The 18,759-nt window shown below is 45.4% G+C and overlaps 1 long non-coding RNA gene across 1 annotated transcript; it reads right to left on the bottom strand.

The window, feature by feature from the left end:
- Window positions 1-3,826: 3,826 nt before the first annotated feature.
- Window positions 3,827-18,623, bottom strand: LOC136001973 (uncharacterized). Its single transcript, XR_010607868.1, has 6 exons — window positions 18,541-18,623; window positions 16,665-16,802; window positions 14,534-14,582; window positions 13,529-13,577; window positions 10,132-10,252; window positions 3,827-6,747 (listed from the first exon to the last, which is right to left on the bottom strand). It is a non-coding gene; the product is annotated as an uncharacterized LOC136001973 (long non-coding RNA).
- Window positions 18,624-18,759: the final 136 nt, after the last annotated feature.

Raw genomic sequence — 18,759 nt, 5'->3', positions numbered from 1 at the left:
GACTCCTCTCTGCAAATCCCCGCATCGCACAGGGAAAGGCAGCTCCCAGCTGCGGGAGGCGACACGCGGCCATGGGCAGTCCATGCCGACTCGTCCCACCACGCTCCCCCTCGCGGGAGACCTGTGCACAGTGTCAGGAGTGGGGACAAGACACAGTCACAGACAAGAGTTGCAGGTGACAAAGCTTGGACGGCAGGGAAATGTAGAAGCAAAACCAACAGACACTATGTTCTTCTTTCTCCTGCTGTTGTGCACATGCAGGGTTGCAGGCCGGCTGGGACCTCACCAAGTGGTGGAGGGCGACGTCAGCGAGCCATGGACTGTGACATCATGGAGCCACGCACTGTGACCTCGCATCCCTCGCTGCTTATCTCCGGGCGCCGGCAGAGCCCGGCTCAGCCTGGCTCGTGCCTGGACTCCTGCCGAGCAGCCCGCGAGGTGTGGACGTCAGAGCGAGGCTTCTCCTGGTGCTGGGTGGTGCTTTGGGGGCTGCTGGTGGCAGCTCTCGCTCCCATCCCAGAGCCATCCCCCGTGTTTCCCCAGCCCTGCCTGCTTCAGGCAGCCGGGCACCGCGGCACACACTTGCAGCAGCGGAGGTGAGCTGTGTGGCAAACGTGCCCCGGGCTGGCTGTGGGGTGGGCGATGGGGCTCGAGGAGCCGGCAGGGTGACCTTCTCGAGTTGCCTGGGCATTCCTTGCTCCCTTCCCCTCCCATCCACGGGACAGCCAAGGACCGTGGCCTCTCTCCTTTTGCAGTGCTCAACCCCTTTGGCAGCAGCGGGACCAGCCAGGGGAAGCAGCTCTTCCTCCTCAGCTCTCCCCAACCCGCTGCACAGCACAACCATGGCCACCGAGACAGCGTGGAGCTGCCCCATCTGCCAGGAAGCTCGCAAGGCCGTTGCCTTCGTGCAGCCCTGCCAGCACCAGTTCTGCTTGGGCTGCATCCTGCGGTGGGCTAAAAGGACATCAACTTGCCCACTCTGCAGAAGCCAGATGGAAGAGATCAAGTTTTCTGTGCGGGGAGATGACCAGCTGTGTGTCAGCATGTCCCCTGCACAGCCAGCCCTGGCCAGCATCCAGGCAAGCGCAGCTCCCAGCCGCCCGGTCAGCAGCAGCCCCTCTGGCCCCGCGGGGTCCCCGCTGTTCTTTGTGATGGGGACGCTGTTCCCGGAAGAGCAGGGGGCTGTGGAGACTGAGGACACGGCTGCCGTGGACAGGCTCCCGCCCCAGGTCTGGGCAGGGCTTTTCCGGCAACACCAGCACCTCCTGGAGCCCGTGCTGCCCTGGCTGAGCCTGGAGCTGGAGGCCATCTATGAGGAGCAGTGGTGGCTGGCAGTGGCAACACAGAGGAGCATCCTGTACGGCCTGTGCTGCCACGGGCTGGACCAGGACGCCCTGGTCCAGTGGATGGAGCCCCACCTGCAGGAAAATGCAGCACCGCTGGTCCGTGGCCTCATCCAGGTCATCGTGGAGCGGTGCAGCGAGGACGCCTGGAGGCTGCTGTGCTCCTACGGGGCCGAGGAGGAGGACTACGGGCGCGCAACCAGCCCCAGCCCCACCAGCTCCCGCGTGGGGACTCCCGACCCCAGGCTGGCCCCCACCAGCCCTGCAGGCTCCGACGTGGAGGATGAAGCCAGCACGTCGGAGGCCGCCCTGCGCAGGCCTCCCAGCTGCCTTCCATCTGCGCCCGGGCCTGCGCAGCAGGAGCAGCCCCAGGAGGAGCCGGGGCAGGCGGGGGCAGGTCCCTCTGCCCAGGGCTGCAGCCGCAGCCCCTCCGCTGCCGGCCGGGGCACGGACCGCTCGCCCGGGGGGCCCCGGCGCCCCCCAAAGAGGACGAACCCCGGCCCCCATGACTCTCCCCAACCCCGCAAGAGGCTGTCCCGCCGGAGGCACTAGCGGGGCTCCAGCTTCCATTAGTGGAAGAAAAAGGAAATAAACTTCTGTTTCCTTGGCACGGTCTCTGGTTGCTGCTTTCTCTCCCTTCTCCTGGGGCCTTTCCCTGTCACCGCACCAACCGTGGCTGCCACCAGCCTGCTGGGGGGCACGGCCATGGGCCCCCACAGCCCCAGGGCCACGGCGGCGGTGCCACCTCCCCAGGAACGCTGATGCAGCCGCACACCCGCAGCGAGGGCAGAGCAGGTGTGAAGTGCCTACGAACCCCGTCACACACAAAGAGGAGCCATAGGCATGGTGAAATCTTTCTTTTCTTTCTTTCTCTTTCTTTCTTTCTTTGTTTTTCTTTTTCTTTCTTTCTTTCTTTCTTTCTCTTTCTTTCTTTCTTTCTTTCTTTCTTTTTCTTTCTTTCTTTCTTTCTCTTTCTTGCTTCTATTTCTTGCTTGCTTGCTTGCTTGCTTGCTTTCTCTCTCCCCTATAGTTCTGTTTGCTTCCCTTCTCATAAATTATATAGTAATGTAAAATTGACAGCCCCACATGTGCCACAAACTTGGTATGTTTATCAAGTGAGCCTAAATATCATAATTCCTTCTGCCACCAAATCATCTGTCAGTTGTGCCAAGCTGCAAAAATAAAAGCCTTTCGTTTATGGACCTTAAGTATTGTGTATACTATTTCCCACCCAAAGGGACCCATAAACCTGAGTCACCTCTCCCCAACCCATACCTCTGGGGGGATGTGACACACCTGCAAAAATATAAATAATTTTACTGCAGAAGAACCAGAGTATCTGTAAGAGCACTTTATCCAAAACACATCTAACCAACAATCTTTGAGAAAACTGGCCTTAAGAAAAAGCTTTGAGAAACAGATTTTCCATAAAATGTTTCAGACTCAAGCACGGGCCACTATGATGTACTTTTTTAGAGTTACCAGAGTGGGCATCAACAAGATAAAGGAACCGATCCCGTGTCTGCAGCATAACAGGAGTCACGGAACTTTATGTAAGTCTTGCATGAGTGAGGACTCCAGGATGTGACCCACCGGTTCTTCCGACTGACTCCATGTCAGCCATTGCAACCCAGCCAGGCACAAAGGGTCCCAGGGCTGAGGGGATGATCCAAACTCTTTCGTTCCCAGGGAAGCCATGTGAGGCACGGGCCACACAACAGGCACGCTACACAAATCATCATGCTGCTCAGGACACTGTGTAAGTGATTGTGTAAGGAAATGCTCCAGACCACTTTCAGTTGCCTGCAGACAGCTCACCTAAAGGGAAGATCCCCGCACGGGGTGGAATTTGGTCATTTGTTACTCACAGAAGTTAAACATCAACAGGAAATTTAAAATCAAGCATGATTAAGAAAACACTGATTCCAAGCCCTTAGTATGAATCTGCTGGCATCTGGGAAAGATGTCTTTAGTCACTGTGCTTGGCCTCTAAGATCTTAACGAAGTGTGCTGATGCAAAGTTAGAATATGCCCACCAATTCTGCAACTGTTAACTGTGTCTAATTTACGTAGACTGCTCCATGAGAGTTCCACTGAGTTGCAGGATGAGAGCATCTGCCCTTTAATTTGATGGCTGCATGCAACTGAAATGCCTCAGAACTGGGACTCAGGCAAAACAAATGGTGTGGAAATGTGGCCCTGGAGAGAAAGGGGACACTGCACATATGGCATCTCACTCTTCATCAAGTCTTAATCATAGGCTTGTCAGTTGTACTGCCACCAACATGGACACCTGTTGTTTTTACTATATTCTGCCAGTTTTGCTCACTCTGTTGGTAGGACAGAGCTGAAGAAGAGCTGAGAAGGAGCAGAACTTCTGAGGAAGTCCCAGAGGGCAAGATGCACCGATTCCATCATGACACACTGAAGTTTAATAGGTAACACCTGCCCTCTTTGAAAATCTAATCAGAAATGCTGCAGAAAATTCCACTGCAGAATCTATCTTTCATGCTGGTAAAGATACACAAATGAGGGAGACACCCACCCTCTGATTTTTATGGAAAACGAGTTATTCACAAGCTTTTAATACTGTTTTCATGCACAAACACAACACTGATAGAGAGAGAAACTGGTGAATTTCGTATGTCCTTTTTAGAACTCTGAGCTTGGAGACTGAGCCTAAGCGACTGGACGGCTAAAGCCATGGAAGAGGTGTCGGTCATAATCAGCTGCAGTTCCAGAATGAGGAAACAGCATTGCTTACGCTATTTTCACTACAGTTTGTCTTGCTGATACTGTAGTGCATTTATAAACTTTCTGCATCTGGAGTGAATTCAGACTATCAATAGGCTGAGGCTCAGGCTGCTTTACCTTTCTGTTAACAACTACTTTACTCCTGTGAGCTGTCATACAGGGAACAGCTCAAAGAGACAGACTTTCGTTCAAGGACATCACAAATTCCATTCTTAGAAGCTCTCCAGCAAAAACATCTCAAGTTCATTCCTTGTTTATCTTCAAGAGAACTGATAAAAGTATCTAGTCCAAAGGAAACCTCACTTGTTTCCAAAAGATTTGCACTAGTTCGGGGCAACAGACACTGTTCTCTGTTCCTTGGAGCCTTCTCCAGAGCTGGACGCCTCATTATGGAACCTTATTCTAACAAGACAGGGCCAAAGAAATGGCCAAAGAAATGCACTGGACCTCTGTTGCCCTGTAAAGGTTGTGACAAAAACAGTCTCTGACTGGTGGAACATCTTCAGTGAATATAACCGGATTCTTTTGGATTACAAACATTTTATCATCAGAAAAGTGTTTTCTGTACTTAGGCAACTTGTGGTCAACATTCCAAAGGGATGCTGAGAGTCAGAAGACAGCAGACAACCCATGAACCCAAACCTGTATGTTTCTCATATACTGCAGGATCAATTTTCAATCTCAAATCCACTCCTGTAAAAACTCCACCAACACAGCCATTAACTACATACAGTATTCATCTGCTTAGGTCGACTGCAAAAAATGGGCTTCCTTGTAAGAAAACATCAGTGCTGGCGAGAAAACAAAACAACTAAAAAACCCCCACTGTTTGATTTTATCTAGAATTTTGTTCTTCAGTGTTTGAGGTCAGAGACTGTAGGAAGACAGCACAACAGCGGCTGCTATCATGCTCACGAATAAACCATTGCTTCTGCTGGCTGTCTTTTATGCATAGCGCTTTCTGACAGAACTTGCGTAGGCTTTCATTACTCTCCCTCTTCTGCTTCATAACTGAGAGTGAAAATAAACTCTTGCATTCTTCAGAGAATTGCCCTGTGACATTGCTTGGGGAAAAAACAGGACTTCCAGTTGAGGGTGACAGTTGAGTATCTCTGGCAGTAATCACTATTTTGTAGTTTTCCACCTCTTCTCAGTCTCAAATTCCTGCTATACAAGTTTATGACTGGATATTGAATCTTCCCACTGCTATATTGTAAGTATAAACAGATTAGCAAATGCCATTCCAGGTGCTGAGACACACAGTGGGCAATAACACTACAGGCAAATTTAGTGGAAATATCAGCTAAACACAGAGAAAATAGTGGGAAATATAATCTGAAGGGTTGGGCTTTAGTGATATAAATTTCTCCAGCCGAAGCATCTGACCCTATATCCCTGAATACACTTTTAAACTTCAGGCTAATTAGGGAGCTGTGAGCCATGGGCCTCCTTACAGCAACTGCCAAATTAATGAAATAACACAGTCAGTAGAACCAGAAAGCAAAAGGAAATGTTAATTTGATTTCTGCCTCTTGCACTGAGCTAGAAACACTGATTCATTCATCCTTGTTCATACATTCCCCTTCTTTCCTTACAGTGGTTCCTTCATGCAAGTCCAAGACTCACCGAGACTTGCAATGTTGTTGCAGCTCCAAACCAGAAATTGATGTGACCAATTAGCAAAACAAAGGGAAATTACCTCAGTGAAATGAAGGGTCTTGTCCTGAAAGCCTGACTCATGCAAGATCTCTTACCACTGAACTCCTACAAGGTTATTAATCATCACAGTCTTCTTGTTTGGGCTGTGCTACCATGCAAAACCTTAGAGTAAGAGCAGGAATTCTGTCACTCCTGCCTTCTGAGGTGGGCAACTCCCACTCACAGCCTGTCCAGAAGAGGGAGGAGGGAGGGTGGAAGTGAGCATCCATGATTTGGATTTATAGCCCCTCTCTTGACTGTGAAATAAATACCTCAGGCTTGGATTTGTCATTGTGATAAAAATCAGTGACAGACTGAAATAGCCTTTTGTAAGCCAATGCTGAACAGCAGAAGGTTGCAGCAGCCTTTTTGGACAACAGGGGGAAAAGAGACAGGTGGACTGCAGGGAAAAGTGATGTCCTGTTGAAATAACTGTTGTTACGGTAGCTGGAAAAAGAGAATAAATAGAGTGATTCACCAGTTCTCTTGTCAATGACAGTGGGCGCATATGGAGGCAGCTGTTTAGTCCTTTGTTTCTGAGGTCTGCAGTGCTATCTAAATCTATATGTTTTCTTTTGATGCTACGGACATCACTGCTGTGTTCATTCACAAATGGAAATTCAAAACATCCCTTCTTGCCTCTGTTCTGCCACATCCCGTAGCAACAGAGCATCCCTGGACTTGGCCAACCTCGTCAGGGAGATAAGTGGCAACCAACAGCTACACAAGCGTATGTATGGATCAAGGGTAGAATGGCGGTCAAATGGGAAAAAATCCTGACATGCCCGCAAGGCAGGTAACCAGAAGATGCCATCAGGTCAGCACAGGTGGCCCTTGACCTGTGATGTTAACACTCCCAGAAGCAAAGCACTGCTTGGCCTTTGCTGAGGTGAGGGGATTTCACACCCTCTTGTCCATTTTCTCCCAGCTGAGATCCACACTGGCATTTCACCTGTGGAAAGAGATGCAACACTCACATCTCAGTTCCGCTCTGGAGTGACATCATTTGATCCCCTTGGGTACATTATTTCTCAGACCTCATTCCTCACATCCCATAAAAACCATCGTATAAAATCATGATGATCCCTTAAATCCCCCCACATCAAATCTCCAAACAGGGACACACACAAGGAATTCCTCTTTTCTCCCTCTTCCCCTTCAGGCTACTGGTTTCTCCCTGCCATTTTCTTTAGGTTTTATACTCCCAGGGCAGCTCTCGCACCCTCTCCTTTATCCCCAGCTGCTGTTCCATTACTGCCCCCCAGACTTTCTCTGTTTTCCACTGCATTCAACACTCTCTTCCCTGTACACCCATGCTTCCCTACCTCATCCTTTCCTCCCTACCTCATCCTTTCCTCCAGCCCTCTCTTCTCCCTGCATTCTCTGCCAGCTTCCAGTCAACTGGGACCTCCCCAGTTAGCCAGGACTGCTGATGGAAAGATTCTTGCTGAGCATCTCCACCAGCTCCCTCAGTACCCCTGGGTGGATCCCCTCTGGCCTCATAGACTTGTGTGTGTCCAAGTGGTGCAGCAGGTCACCAACCATTTCCCCTTGGATTATTTGGGCTTCATTCTGCTCCCCATCCCTGTCTTCCAGCTCATGAGGCTGGGTACCTAGAGAACAACTGGTCTGACTATTAAAGACTGAGGTAACAAAGGCATTTATTACCTCAGCCTTTCACTCACCCTCTGTCACTGTTGCTCCCCACATCCACCAGTGGGTGAAGATTCTCCTGAGCCCTCCCTTTGTTGCTGATGTATTTATAGAAGCAAAATGTTCCCTTTTACAGCAGTAGCAAGGTTCGGCTCTAGTTGGCCTTTGGCCCTTCTAATTTTCTTCCTGCATAACTTCACGGCATCTTTGTAGTCCTCTTGAGTAGCCTGCCCCTCCTTTCAAAGGTTATAAATTCTCCTTTTATTCCCAAGTTCCAGCCAAAGCTCTCTCTTCAGCCACGCTGGTCTTGTACCCACCAGCTCATCTTTTGGCACACAGGGACAGCCTGCTCCTGCGCCTCTTAAGATTTCCTTCTGGAAGAGCAACCAGCCTTCCTGGAATCCTTTGTCCTTCAGGACTGCCTCCCAAGGGACTCTGCCAACCAGCCTCACAAACAGGTCAAAGTCTGCTCTTTGGAAGTCCAAGGTAGCAGTTCTGCTGACAATCCTCCTTACTTCTCCAAGAACAGAAAAAATAATTTCACGATCGCTATGTGCAAGGCCACCTCCAACCAACACATTGCCCACGAGTCCTTCTTTGTTCACAAACAATAGATCCAGTGGGCCACCTTCCCTAGTTGTCTCACTGACCAGCTGTGTCAGGAAGTGGTCTTCCATACACTCCAGGAGCCTCCTAGACTGTTTCCTCTCAGCTGTGTGCTGTTCCTCTCTGCTGTCTCCAGCAGACATCTGGTAGGCTGAAGTCCCCCATGAGAACAAGGGCTAGCAATCGGGAGACCTCCCCCGGCTATATGCAGAATATTTTGCCTGCCTCTTCATCCTGGTTGGGTGGTCTGTAACAGATGCCCACCAGGACGGCTGCCTTGTTGGCCTTCCCCCTGATTCATACCCACAGACACTCAATCCTATCATCACTCTTGTCAAGCTCCAGACAATCAAAACACTCCCTAACATATAGGCCTAATCTGCCTCCTCTCCTTCCTTGCCCATCCTGTGAAGAGGTTATAGCCATCCAATGCAGCACTCCAGTTGTGGAAGTCATCTACTGATGGCAATTACATCATAGTTTTTCTGCTGCACAATGGCTTCCAGCTTATCCTGTTTGTTGCCCACGCTCCATGCGTTTGTACAGATGCATTTGTATAGATGTGTTTGTATAGCTGCAGTTCAGCTGGGATACTGATCCTGCCACCTTTTTGCAGTGAGAAGCCCTAATTCCTTTGTGATCATTTTCAGGTGCTTCCGTGGTTTCTAACACATCTATAACCCTTGTGTCTGCTACAACATGACTCTCCATCCCCTGCCTCCACAGAGACAGCTGACCGAATGCCCTCCGTAGCACCCCATCCCCCAAATGCTCACATGCTGCCCTTGGATTTGCCTCCACCACACCTGGTTTTCTCCCCTTCCCCCTTCAAATCTAGTTTAAAGCCCTTCTTATGAGCTCTGCTAACTCCTGTCCAAGGATCCTTTACCCGCTTTGAGACAGGTGTGTTCCATTTGTTGCCAGCAGGCCAGGTGTCATGTAAACCGACCTCTGATCAAAAAACCTGAAATTCTGCTCATGACATTCAGGACATTCTATGATTCTATGACACCAGTCCTGATCTGGTGGGTCCTCCTGTATCTTCCCTCATTGTACCCTGCAACTGGAGGGACAGAGGAGAACACTACTTGTGCTCCTGATCCCTTAACCAGTCGTCCTAAGGCCCTGAAGTCCCTCTTGATTGCCTTTGGATTTCCTACTGCAGTCTCATCACTGCCTACCTATCATACAATGCAACATTTGATTAACCAGACCATATATTTCTAAATTTCTGTTCTAAATGTATAGAAAGTATTCTTGTATTAAGAAGAGCTTTCTAACAGTTAGTTACTTTTTCTTAAGTCTAGTATTTCTATACCTGCAATTGATGCACAAACCCCCAGATTATAATGTGAAACAATGGCACTCCTAGTTTGTAGAGTAATTACAAGAACTTTCTGAATGAATCAATGCAAAATTGAGTGTGCAGGGAGGATGCTACTCTGTTCAAAGCTGTTCTAAGCTGCCATGGACTCGTCAATAAAATCAAAGTCAGTTTTATTGCTTCTTTTGCATAATCCAATCCGTAATGCAGTGAAACAGATGAAAATGTAATCATTTTAGGCTGCTCCTGCTGCTTCAGGAAACAATGATCCCTGGCAAGAACAGGCACTGGAAGGATTTACAAATATATGAAAACAAAAGACCTCCAAGAGAAGAGTGAGAACAGGCAGAGTGAAAAAACAAGGCCTGAGAGAAAGAAAATGGACAGAAAGCTGACATCCTCAAAGGCAATTGGTACAAAGAAACTTGAAAAATCTTTTAAGTGCCTGGCCCTCTCACATACTCTGTGGGTGGAAGTACATAAATGAACCTAAAATTTTGTTATTAAGGCTTCTAACCTGCCTATGCAGAGAGGTTATTCTTATTGTCTGACTAACAGTTTTATTTGTTAAGATAGCACCTACCCAATGCATTCTCTGAGGCACTTCCATATTCAAAGAGCACGTGAGCATCTCCCTCTGCTCAAGAGGACCAAAGAGACAGTCAAACTCCAGTCCTCACAAAGTTGCTACTAAGGAGGTGAATTCCTTCGTTGTCAAACACGTATGATAAGTACTGGTTTTAGGCAACTCACTGGGAAATGAGGAGTTTTCATCAGTAATTCTCTGTTCACAACAGGATATGCAGAAGTCAGCTTGTGCTCTGGAACAGAAAGTCTTGTGCATTCTCTTCATAAAATGCAAGGGCACCCCCTACTGAAAGAACAAAAAAAACCATTCACAGATAAATAGCTGTCAGAGTTGTTACATAGAATTTCTATTAATAGGTGTGCAATGAAAACGCTATAAATTTTGAATGTCCTTGACAGAATGCTGCATCTCTCATGCATAACGATGCTGTCAGTAATAGGTGGTGGTTGGGACACTAGTGGGCCTAGGAAGAGTGGTACAGGAATGGCACACATTCCGCATGATTTAGAATTACCTGACACTGGAAATGTTTAAGATAGATGTCCCTTTTTAGTATATTATCCTCTGTGTCAGAGAACCTTTCAGTTTGCATTCTTGAAGGCCAAGGCAAACAACACAGAAAAACAGAAAACCCAAACCATTCGGTTCTGTATTTGTATTTAAGAAATAACACAGCAACATCAGGGTTTTTTTCCTGATTGACTGAGAGAATGCTTCGCCAGAAAACGGCTCATTCACTTTATTTCCAGTGCTCTGACTATGTGGCACCTGATTACTTTGTCTTCTGAACATGAAATGAAGTGCCAAAAGGGAGGAAAATTATTTACATTTTTATTAGTTTTGAAAGATTTGGCTTAGTAGAGCAGCACTGGAGTTTGATGCTGTCATTAACTTTCCAACTGTGACAAGTGCCCTGAAATATTTTGGGGGTGAAGATGACTGCAAGGCTTGAAGGCAAACTACCTAGTTACAGTGCAGACAATGTTCAAAGCTATGACAGAGGATGTATACATAATACATGTGTTTATACACAGTATGCTAAATTTCTCAGCACTTTCAGTATGACCAGGAGTCATCTCACTGGGCAAACAATTATTCTAAACAGCTGCCTGCACGAATAAAATAAAAAAGGTTGATATGAGATTACAGGATTTCAATGCTTGTTCAGCAAATATATCCTAAAAAGGTGTTGAAAGACAGTCACCATTACTTCTGAAATGTATTCCTTCCAGAGAGCCAGCATATAGTAAACAAATATCAGGTAATTTGGCCATCCAACCACACAGCATGAGATTTGTGTCCTACTAACTGAGGGCGTAAGTATCCACATGTTACAAGCAAAAAGCAGGTGCGAATCCTTCAGGGATGAGGCACAACATACAGCAAGTGAAAGCTTTGGCTTTAATGAAAGTGTGGTGTTCCCACAGTGGGAGCCCTGGTACACCAATGCTAATCAAACGGGGAGCTGACGCAGTGGAACCCTCCTTGGGAGTGAAGCTCAACAGAAAGCACCACAGGGGTGGATAATAAAACTTTCACTGATTAACATATCACACATATCATGCGATGTCCTGTTCTGCTCACTAGCAAACTTGCTGTAATGCAGGTGCTGTTGCCCGAATTCTGAGATCTGAAGCTGGCCATCACATTGGCACCTGTGCAAAGATGGGTGCAGATGAGGAGGAGAGCGAACTGTCCTGGATTACCATCACAATGACATAAAATGTGCTTGGGACTCTAAATATTCAGACAGGAAGAAGTAAACTATCCGAGGCTACCATGACAAAGTGCTTGGGACTCTACATACACAGATAGGGGAGATGAACTATCCTGTGTTACTGTAACAAAATCTTCTCACACTCTACACCACACTTGTATCTAGTTCTTCTCTTCCTTCAGAACTCCATTAACTGTGTTCTGAGTAGATGAAGAATCAGTCAGCACTGCTGTGTATAGGAAGCACAGCCAGACACAAGAGATACTTTCATAAGCTCCTACCAGCTGCCCACAATGGATACTCCACTATAAAAGCTGCTACAGCCTTCACTTGGTTAGGTTCCGTCTTTACAGGGGAAGGACACATGCACACTTCTAATCAGACTAAAAACAAACCTTGCAATTTGGTGATTTCTAGAAAAAACAATGGCAGAAGGAAGAAAATTTTCAGAAAAAGTTAATAATGAGAGTAACACTTTTGATCTCATTCTAAGTTTCATCTTTTCTAGTCTGCTTGCAAGGACTGTCTTTCTAATGGATCTTGGCTCTACAATCACCAGGAAAAAACTCTTCTGTGAGCTTTTGACTCTACAAAAAGAAAGCAAATAGTCAGTTTTGCCATATGAGGTCTGGCTTCTAGTGTAGTAAGGACACAGGCAGGCAAAGCTTCCTCTCATGAGGCTTATACTTAGTTTTTCTGAATATTTTTTAAATCCAGGCAGTTGAAAGAGGAAAACATATACCACTGTCTAAAAAGTAAGCAAAATCTCTAAGCTGTATATTTTTGCAGAGTCATGAAAGGCATGTAGGTACTATACAGAATAAAGAACAGGTATTCTACAGGGCCAGAATATGCTGAAGAGACTATTATTTTAAAACACTCTCATGCCTCTGAAAGTTACCACTGAGTAGTCTTTTCTGTCCTAACATGCACAGCGAAAATCCGCTATGCCCAGGGGACAAGTAAGCATTATATGCCACACCTAGCTATTAACATATGACAGCATGACACCCTCAAACCTTGCATGAAAGTAACCATACAAGAAGATGAGCCGTTTCTGGACTAACACAGATCAGATTTTTTTTTTGGCCTTGTTTAGGCTGTTATGTAGAGGTAATAACAAATTAACTTGAGTCTTTCCATCTCCTTTTTCCATTATCAATGAAAGTTTTTGAACCTGGAATGGCACCACAAATAACTCTTTATTATATCAGCAATCCTTAAAAGTAAAAAGCAAAGAGGAAAAGGAAAGATTAATATCTGAAGCTAAGCATTTTGAAAAGTTAATGTAAAATGTACAAGCAAATTTTATTACACAGAGAACATGAATTATATTTAGAAATTGCCATAACAGAACAATAAGCAATTTTAACAAATTGCCCGCAGTTTTAGAATATATACAAACATTCAACAGTCAGTGACCTTTAACACCAACACTCATCTGCCACCCAGTGTCCGTTTGCCTTTTTTCCCGTCATATAAAACACACAATATGAAGTCTGTAGGAGACCAACTGTATTATCTGCCAAGATGAACTCTACATTATTATTCATGTTCTATTTGAATGCTACTAGCAAACTAGACTACTACACGAAATAGGAAAATCAGGGTAAAAAACTCCAGCAATATGAGCAATCCTAACAGTTATTCAATGAGTTTAGTCAGAAGAGGGATTTTTTCTCCTCAAGTGTGTACCCAAGAATATATGAGAAGCGGTGGAGTAGAAGGAAGTAGTGTTGGCGGAGGTCCTGAAATTAATAATGGAGAGAAAACTGGGGGGCATGGCACCAACTAATGTCCTTTCCCATCTCAAATTAAGTAACATGTGGAAAATATTTACTTGCCTGTTACCTGAAGACACAAGCTGAGTTAATTCAAACTTTATTACGTTACCTAGAAGATGAAAAATAAATTATATGAATGTGGCTGAATAATTAGAATAGTTTTACTGTTTGCTCCTGGGACACTAATCAAAAACTAACTTTAGAGGAAGGGATGGAGGAAGGATAACAAATAAAACAGAAGAGTGGACAAAAGATAGAGAAAAAAATATAGATGTAGAGCTAGTCCATTATAACTGACAATATTCTACTTTGGTTCCTGTAGTATTTATTCTAATAATATTAATATTAGAACAAAAACACACAAGAAAGAAGTAACGGCACAAGGTAACTCTCTGTGGTTGACACCTGATGGATTTATAGGACAATGGGACAGTCAGTGGCTTCTGGCTTGACCTTCTATTGACCTTACAGGAGTGGTTTGCTCCAGAAGGACAAAAACCTGCCACCCAGCAAGGATAAAGGAAAGCTAACTGAATTAAAACTAAGGGATGAAAACTTTTTAAATTAATAAAACACCTGCTCCTGTAGCTATGACTGAAAAAGTCTGGCCAAAGGTTACTTGCAGTGATGAAACAGAATGCAGATGGACTATTGTTAAACATATTTTTTTTTCTCTCCTCCTGCTCCTCTAAAAACGATAAATAAGATTTGGGCTTTTAAAAGACTGCCTAGTTATTAAGCTCATGATTTGTCACAGACTTCAAAATAAAGAATCACTGACAGAAAAAATTAAAAGCAGAACTGTTTGCTTAGTCTCGTGTTACACTAGGTGTCAGAACACAGCCTGGCCTAAGAATGGAAAAATCATGTAATTCACTCAAGGGAAGGTTGTAGAGGCTGACACCCAAATGGGTCAATTCAGAGCAACACATAATGGGAAAAATGTGTACCAGATCACGTACTTCAGAAAGACAGCCAGACAAGCAGACAGACAGACTATGTGAATATATGGGCCTACTTTGTCATTTTTATTCAATTATTCAAGCACTTAAAAATCATACTTACTTTCAAGCATTTCGGTTACTGCAGCAAGATGTATGGCACTTTAAAACACCTTCAGGAAAACAATAAGAAATAAATGAATTCATTATAACACTAACTAATTTAACAATCTAGCATTCACGGGAAGACTTTAATAGCTATACAAAATAATTCCCCTATTCTTTGTCAAGCTGCTACTAAGCAAAATCAAACTTAACTAATGCTATATATCTATGTTTGTTTATTTTAAGATGTCATTTACATTTTTAAAGTTCTGCAATATTTTGGGGAAAATACTTTAGAGCCGAAATTGCATATTAATCCATGTCTGCATCAACTTCAGAACAGTCTGCATTTGTAGGAAAAATTATCATGTTTACAGTACCATAAATGCAGTTGTGTGAACTGTAAAATACCAGGACCACAAGTACAATTAATATATTTATGTTTGGAAAACACTTGAAATCTTGGCCAATCCTATAGGACACAACCCAAAAGAAAAAAATAAAAGCCCTGACTACAAGCATTTTGATGCACAGGTAATCTTCCACAGGGATTACAGACAAATGAGAAGGTGTGAGGAAGTTTTCCTGTCTGTTTCTATGTATTATGTAAAGATTGCCTGAATATCTTAGGAAAATAAAATGTATTAAGATACCATATATGAGATGTCTTTTAAAGGAAAAAATTCAAATGCATTTGCCTGTATTTAGCTCTTGTCTATTTTACTACAATGAATTATGTCTTATTCAAAGAAACTCTGCTTATGCCTTGGAGTGAAATTCTGACTCCTTTGAAATAAATGGGAACTTTACTACTGACTTTATTTGGGCATTCATGCTGGACATTCTGCCTATTTAAAGAAGCTGCCCTCAGCTGCATCCCACTTATTTTATCAATATTTGTTGTTTTTTTCATTTCTTTTGAATGTGCCAACATCCTCCTTCAAACAACGTCAGTGTTTTCAGACAATATTTTAGCAATAGTATTTTTTTAGAAGGCTGTGCAGAGTCATGTTTTTTCCTAAGAAAATGTATTGCTTCGTGCTAGTTAACGCCTACTAATGAAGGCCATAGGCACAAAACTGCGTAACTGTCAGGTAAGACAAACAGTTAACCTATCTAATAACATCTACTTCATGATAATTACTTTGATGCTCCTCTTATCACTAGGTAAATGTACGAGAAACTACTCTTCTACAGAACTGGGCTTTTATTGCAGACACTGAAGAGTCATGTGTTCAGAGCTATGTTCACCTTAATGAAAATTATATTGCCTTAATGAAAATTATACTTGGTAGCTTTCAGATGTAATAACTACATAGCTTTTCACTTGTGTCAGTAATAACCATAAGGGAAAGGGAAAGTAATCAAGTCCCTCAAGGAAAGGCCTCTTGTGAGCCAGATGCAAAGGATTTTAGAGAAACAGCCAGATAGAGAGTGTGGTTTAAAAAAGATCAGAGAAGAGTCTGAAAGAAACAGATAAGAAAGATACTGTTCCTCTAAACTTTGTCTATTCCTGTTTCGAAATGGCATCAGCATAGTTTTGCTTGTCAATAGACATAGTCATTCTGCCTTAGCTCCATTTTTTAAAAAACAGTTTTCAAACACAATTCACCAGAACCATAACCAAAGAGCATAGAGTACAGGAAAACCACACTGAAGACTCCTGCCCTCACTAGCTCCAGGTGTTAGTGTGGCACGTAAAATGGCAGCAAAACCATTTGTCTATCATTTATTTGGATTTTCATTTACATCACATCTGCTGTAATGACAAAAACCTTGAACACGATAGCCATGCTAGAATCAAGGTATCACATTCCTTCCAGAACAATCATATCTGAAATGGAATAAATTCAATTATCCTCATGTACACTGTTGCCATTACTGAGATTAGGTAAGAACTGCCCATGTGAGAAATGACCTCTCATAACAACTGCTGTCAAAGCTTCAGACCATAAAATCCTAAAGAAATGTTAAAATCTATTCCATTCCAGGAATGGGCCTAACACTTCATCTTATTATGTTGAAATGCATGTGAGACAAGAATAACCTATCAGTTACAAAGAAAAATAAGTTTTTGCATTAATTACAGCTTGTACAAGGCTTGAGACATCAGACTTTCCAGCCGAAAGCATCTAACAAGTAAAAATCACCTTTTCAATGCACATCTTCTCATGAAAGAATAGAGAGAAAACAGGAGGGAGGCACTCTGTCTCTTTGTGTTGACCCGAGATGTGTGCACTGAGAAAAACGTCATGTTTCTCAGGCAGAAACACGCCACGACATTTAACCTAAGGAAAGAAAAAAATAGGTTAACGTGAAACTCCTTAGTCCAGTCTTACACATTCATCAGTCCAAGCCCAGGGGACCCTGTCTCAGAAGGGGCTGAATAGGCCCTCAGCTTCACTACTAGTAACCTCAAATGGGTGCCAGATTAAGATCTATCATGAGGGGCTCTCTCATTTTGTATTTCAGACTTTTCCTTTTTTTCATCTCATCTAACAGAGACTGATGTCATAGACCTTAGTATTGCACACAAAAGAAACATTTGATTCCAACAGAGAAATCAATGAGTGAAACCCACCATTTTTTTCTTATATCTGATGAGAATACCTCTTATGAACAACGTATTAGTATTACCCATTTGCACAAGAGTAGTTATCCTTTTCATTAAATAAACATCACACAGCAAGAAAAAGCTCACCTTTAAACTAACCTTTTCCTTGTGCATTCTTTCTAGCAAACTTTACACCTGTGACCCCAAAGAACCTGTCAGTGCCTCTGGTTTGGAGGAAGAGCTGAATAATCCATGGATGAGAAAATACAGCTACGACAAGTGCATGTATTAACCTTCACAGGAATATTACCACTGCAAAGGTATGGTCTTGCTTTTCGTTAACTTTCATCTACAGATGAGAACCAAGCTGTTAAAAATCGGAGAGCTCCCTGGGAGCTCTTAGAATTGAAGGTGTGTTCACTGATGTACATACACAGAATCACAGGACGTTAGGGATTGGAAGGGACCTCAAAAGATCATCCAGTCCAATCCCCCCGCTGGAGCAGGAACACCCAGATGAGGTTACACAGGGGTGTCCTGGCGGGTTTTGAATGTCTCCAGAGAAGGAGACTCCACAACCCCCTTGGGCAGCCTGTTCCAGCGTCTGTCACCCTCACCATGAAGAAGTTTCTTCTCGTATTTAAGTGAACATCTCCTGTGTTCCAGTTTGCACCCATTGCCCCTTGTCCTATCATTGGTTGTCACCGAGAAGAGCCTGGCTCCATCCTCCTGACACTCACCCTTTACATATTGATAAACATTAACGAGATCACCCCTCAGTCTCCTCTTCTCCAAGCTAAAGAGACCCAGCTCCCTCAGCCTTTCCTCATAAGGGAGATGCTCCACTCCCTTCATCATCTTTGTGGCCCTGCGCTGGACCCTCTCCAGCAGTTCCCTGTCCTTCCTGAACTGAGGGGCCCAGAACTGGACACAATATTCCAGATGAGGTCTCACCAGGGCAGAGTAGAGGGGAAGGAGAACCTCTCTGACCTACTGACCATCCTCCCTCTAATACACCCCAGGATGCCATTGGCCTTCCTGGCCACAAGGGCACAGTGCTGGCTCATGGTCATCCTGCTGCCCACAGATATCCACACACAGTATATGCATACACATGTGCTCAACATCTCCTCATGAATGTGTCCTCTTGTACGGTGCGGCAGCTCAGGCTCCCGGAATAACCGCGGTGACAAGCTGCCATCCCCCCGCCGCTTCCCTGGGCCTCCCTGCCGCCGCGGCCTCCCCGCTCTGCCCGCAGCCGGGGCCTGCAGCTCGGCGGCCCCACTCAGCGGCGCCCGGGCCGCGGGGCCGGACGGAGCGGATCCACAGCCGGGCCCGCGTTGCCACGGCGACGGCGGCGCGCCGGCCCCGCCCCTCGGGCGGCGGCGCCCCTCACGGCAGCGCGTGGCAGGGCTGAGCGCACGTCGTCCTTATTTTTTTCTTTATATATGTATATATACATGCACACACACGCGTGTAATTCCTGAGTGTCCTGCGGCAGCCTCCGAGGAGGCGGCCGGCTCTCCGCCGGCGCGCTGCCGGCGGCCGGGCCTCCTCTCCGCGGCGGGCGCAGCGGCGCGGCAGCGGCGCGGCCGGGGCCGGGGCCGGGGCCGGGGCCGGGGTAGGGGCCGGGGCCGCCCAGCCCCGCGCGGCGCGCGCGCACACACACACACACACACACACACACACAC

The sequence above is a fragment of the Caloenas nicobarica genome, chromosome Z, assembly GCF_036013445.1.
Source record: "Caloenas nicobarica isolate bCalNic1 chromosome Z, bCalNic1.hap1, whole genome shotgun sequence".
Classification (NCBI taxonomy): Eukaryota; Metazoa; Chordata; class Aves; order Columbiformes; family Columbidae; genus Caloenas; species Caloenas nicobarica.
Note: the sequence above shows the minus strand (reverse complement) of the source record. Positions and strands in the feature narration are given on the sequence as shown.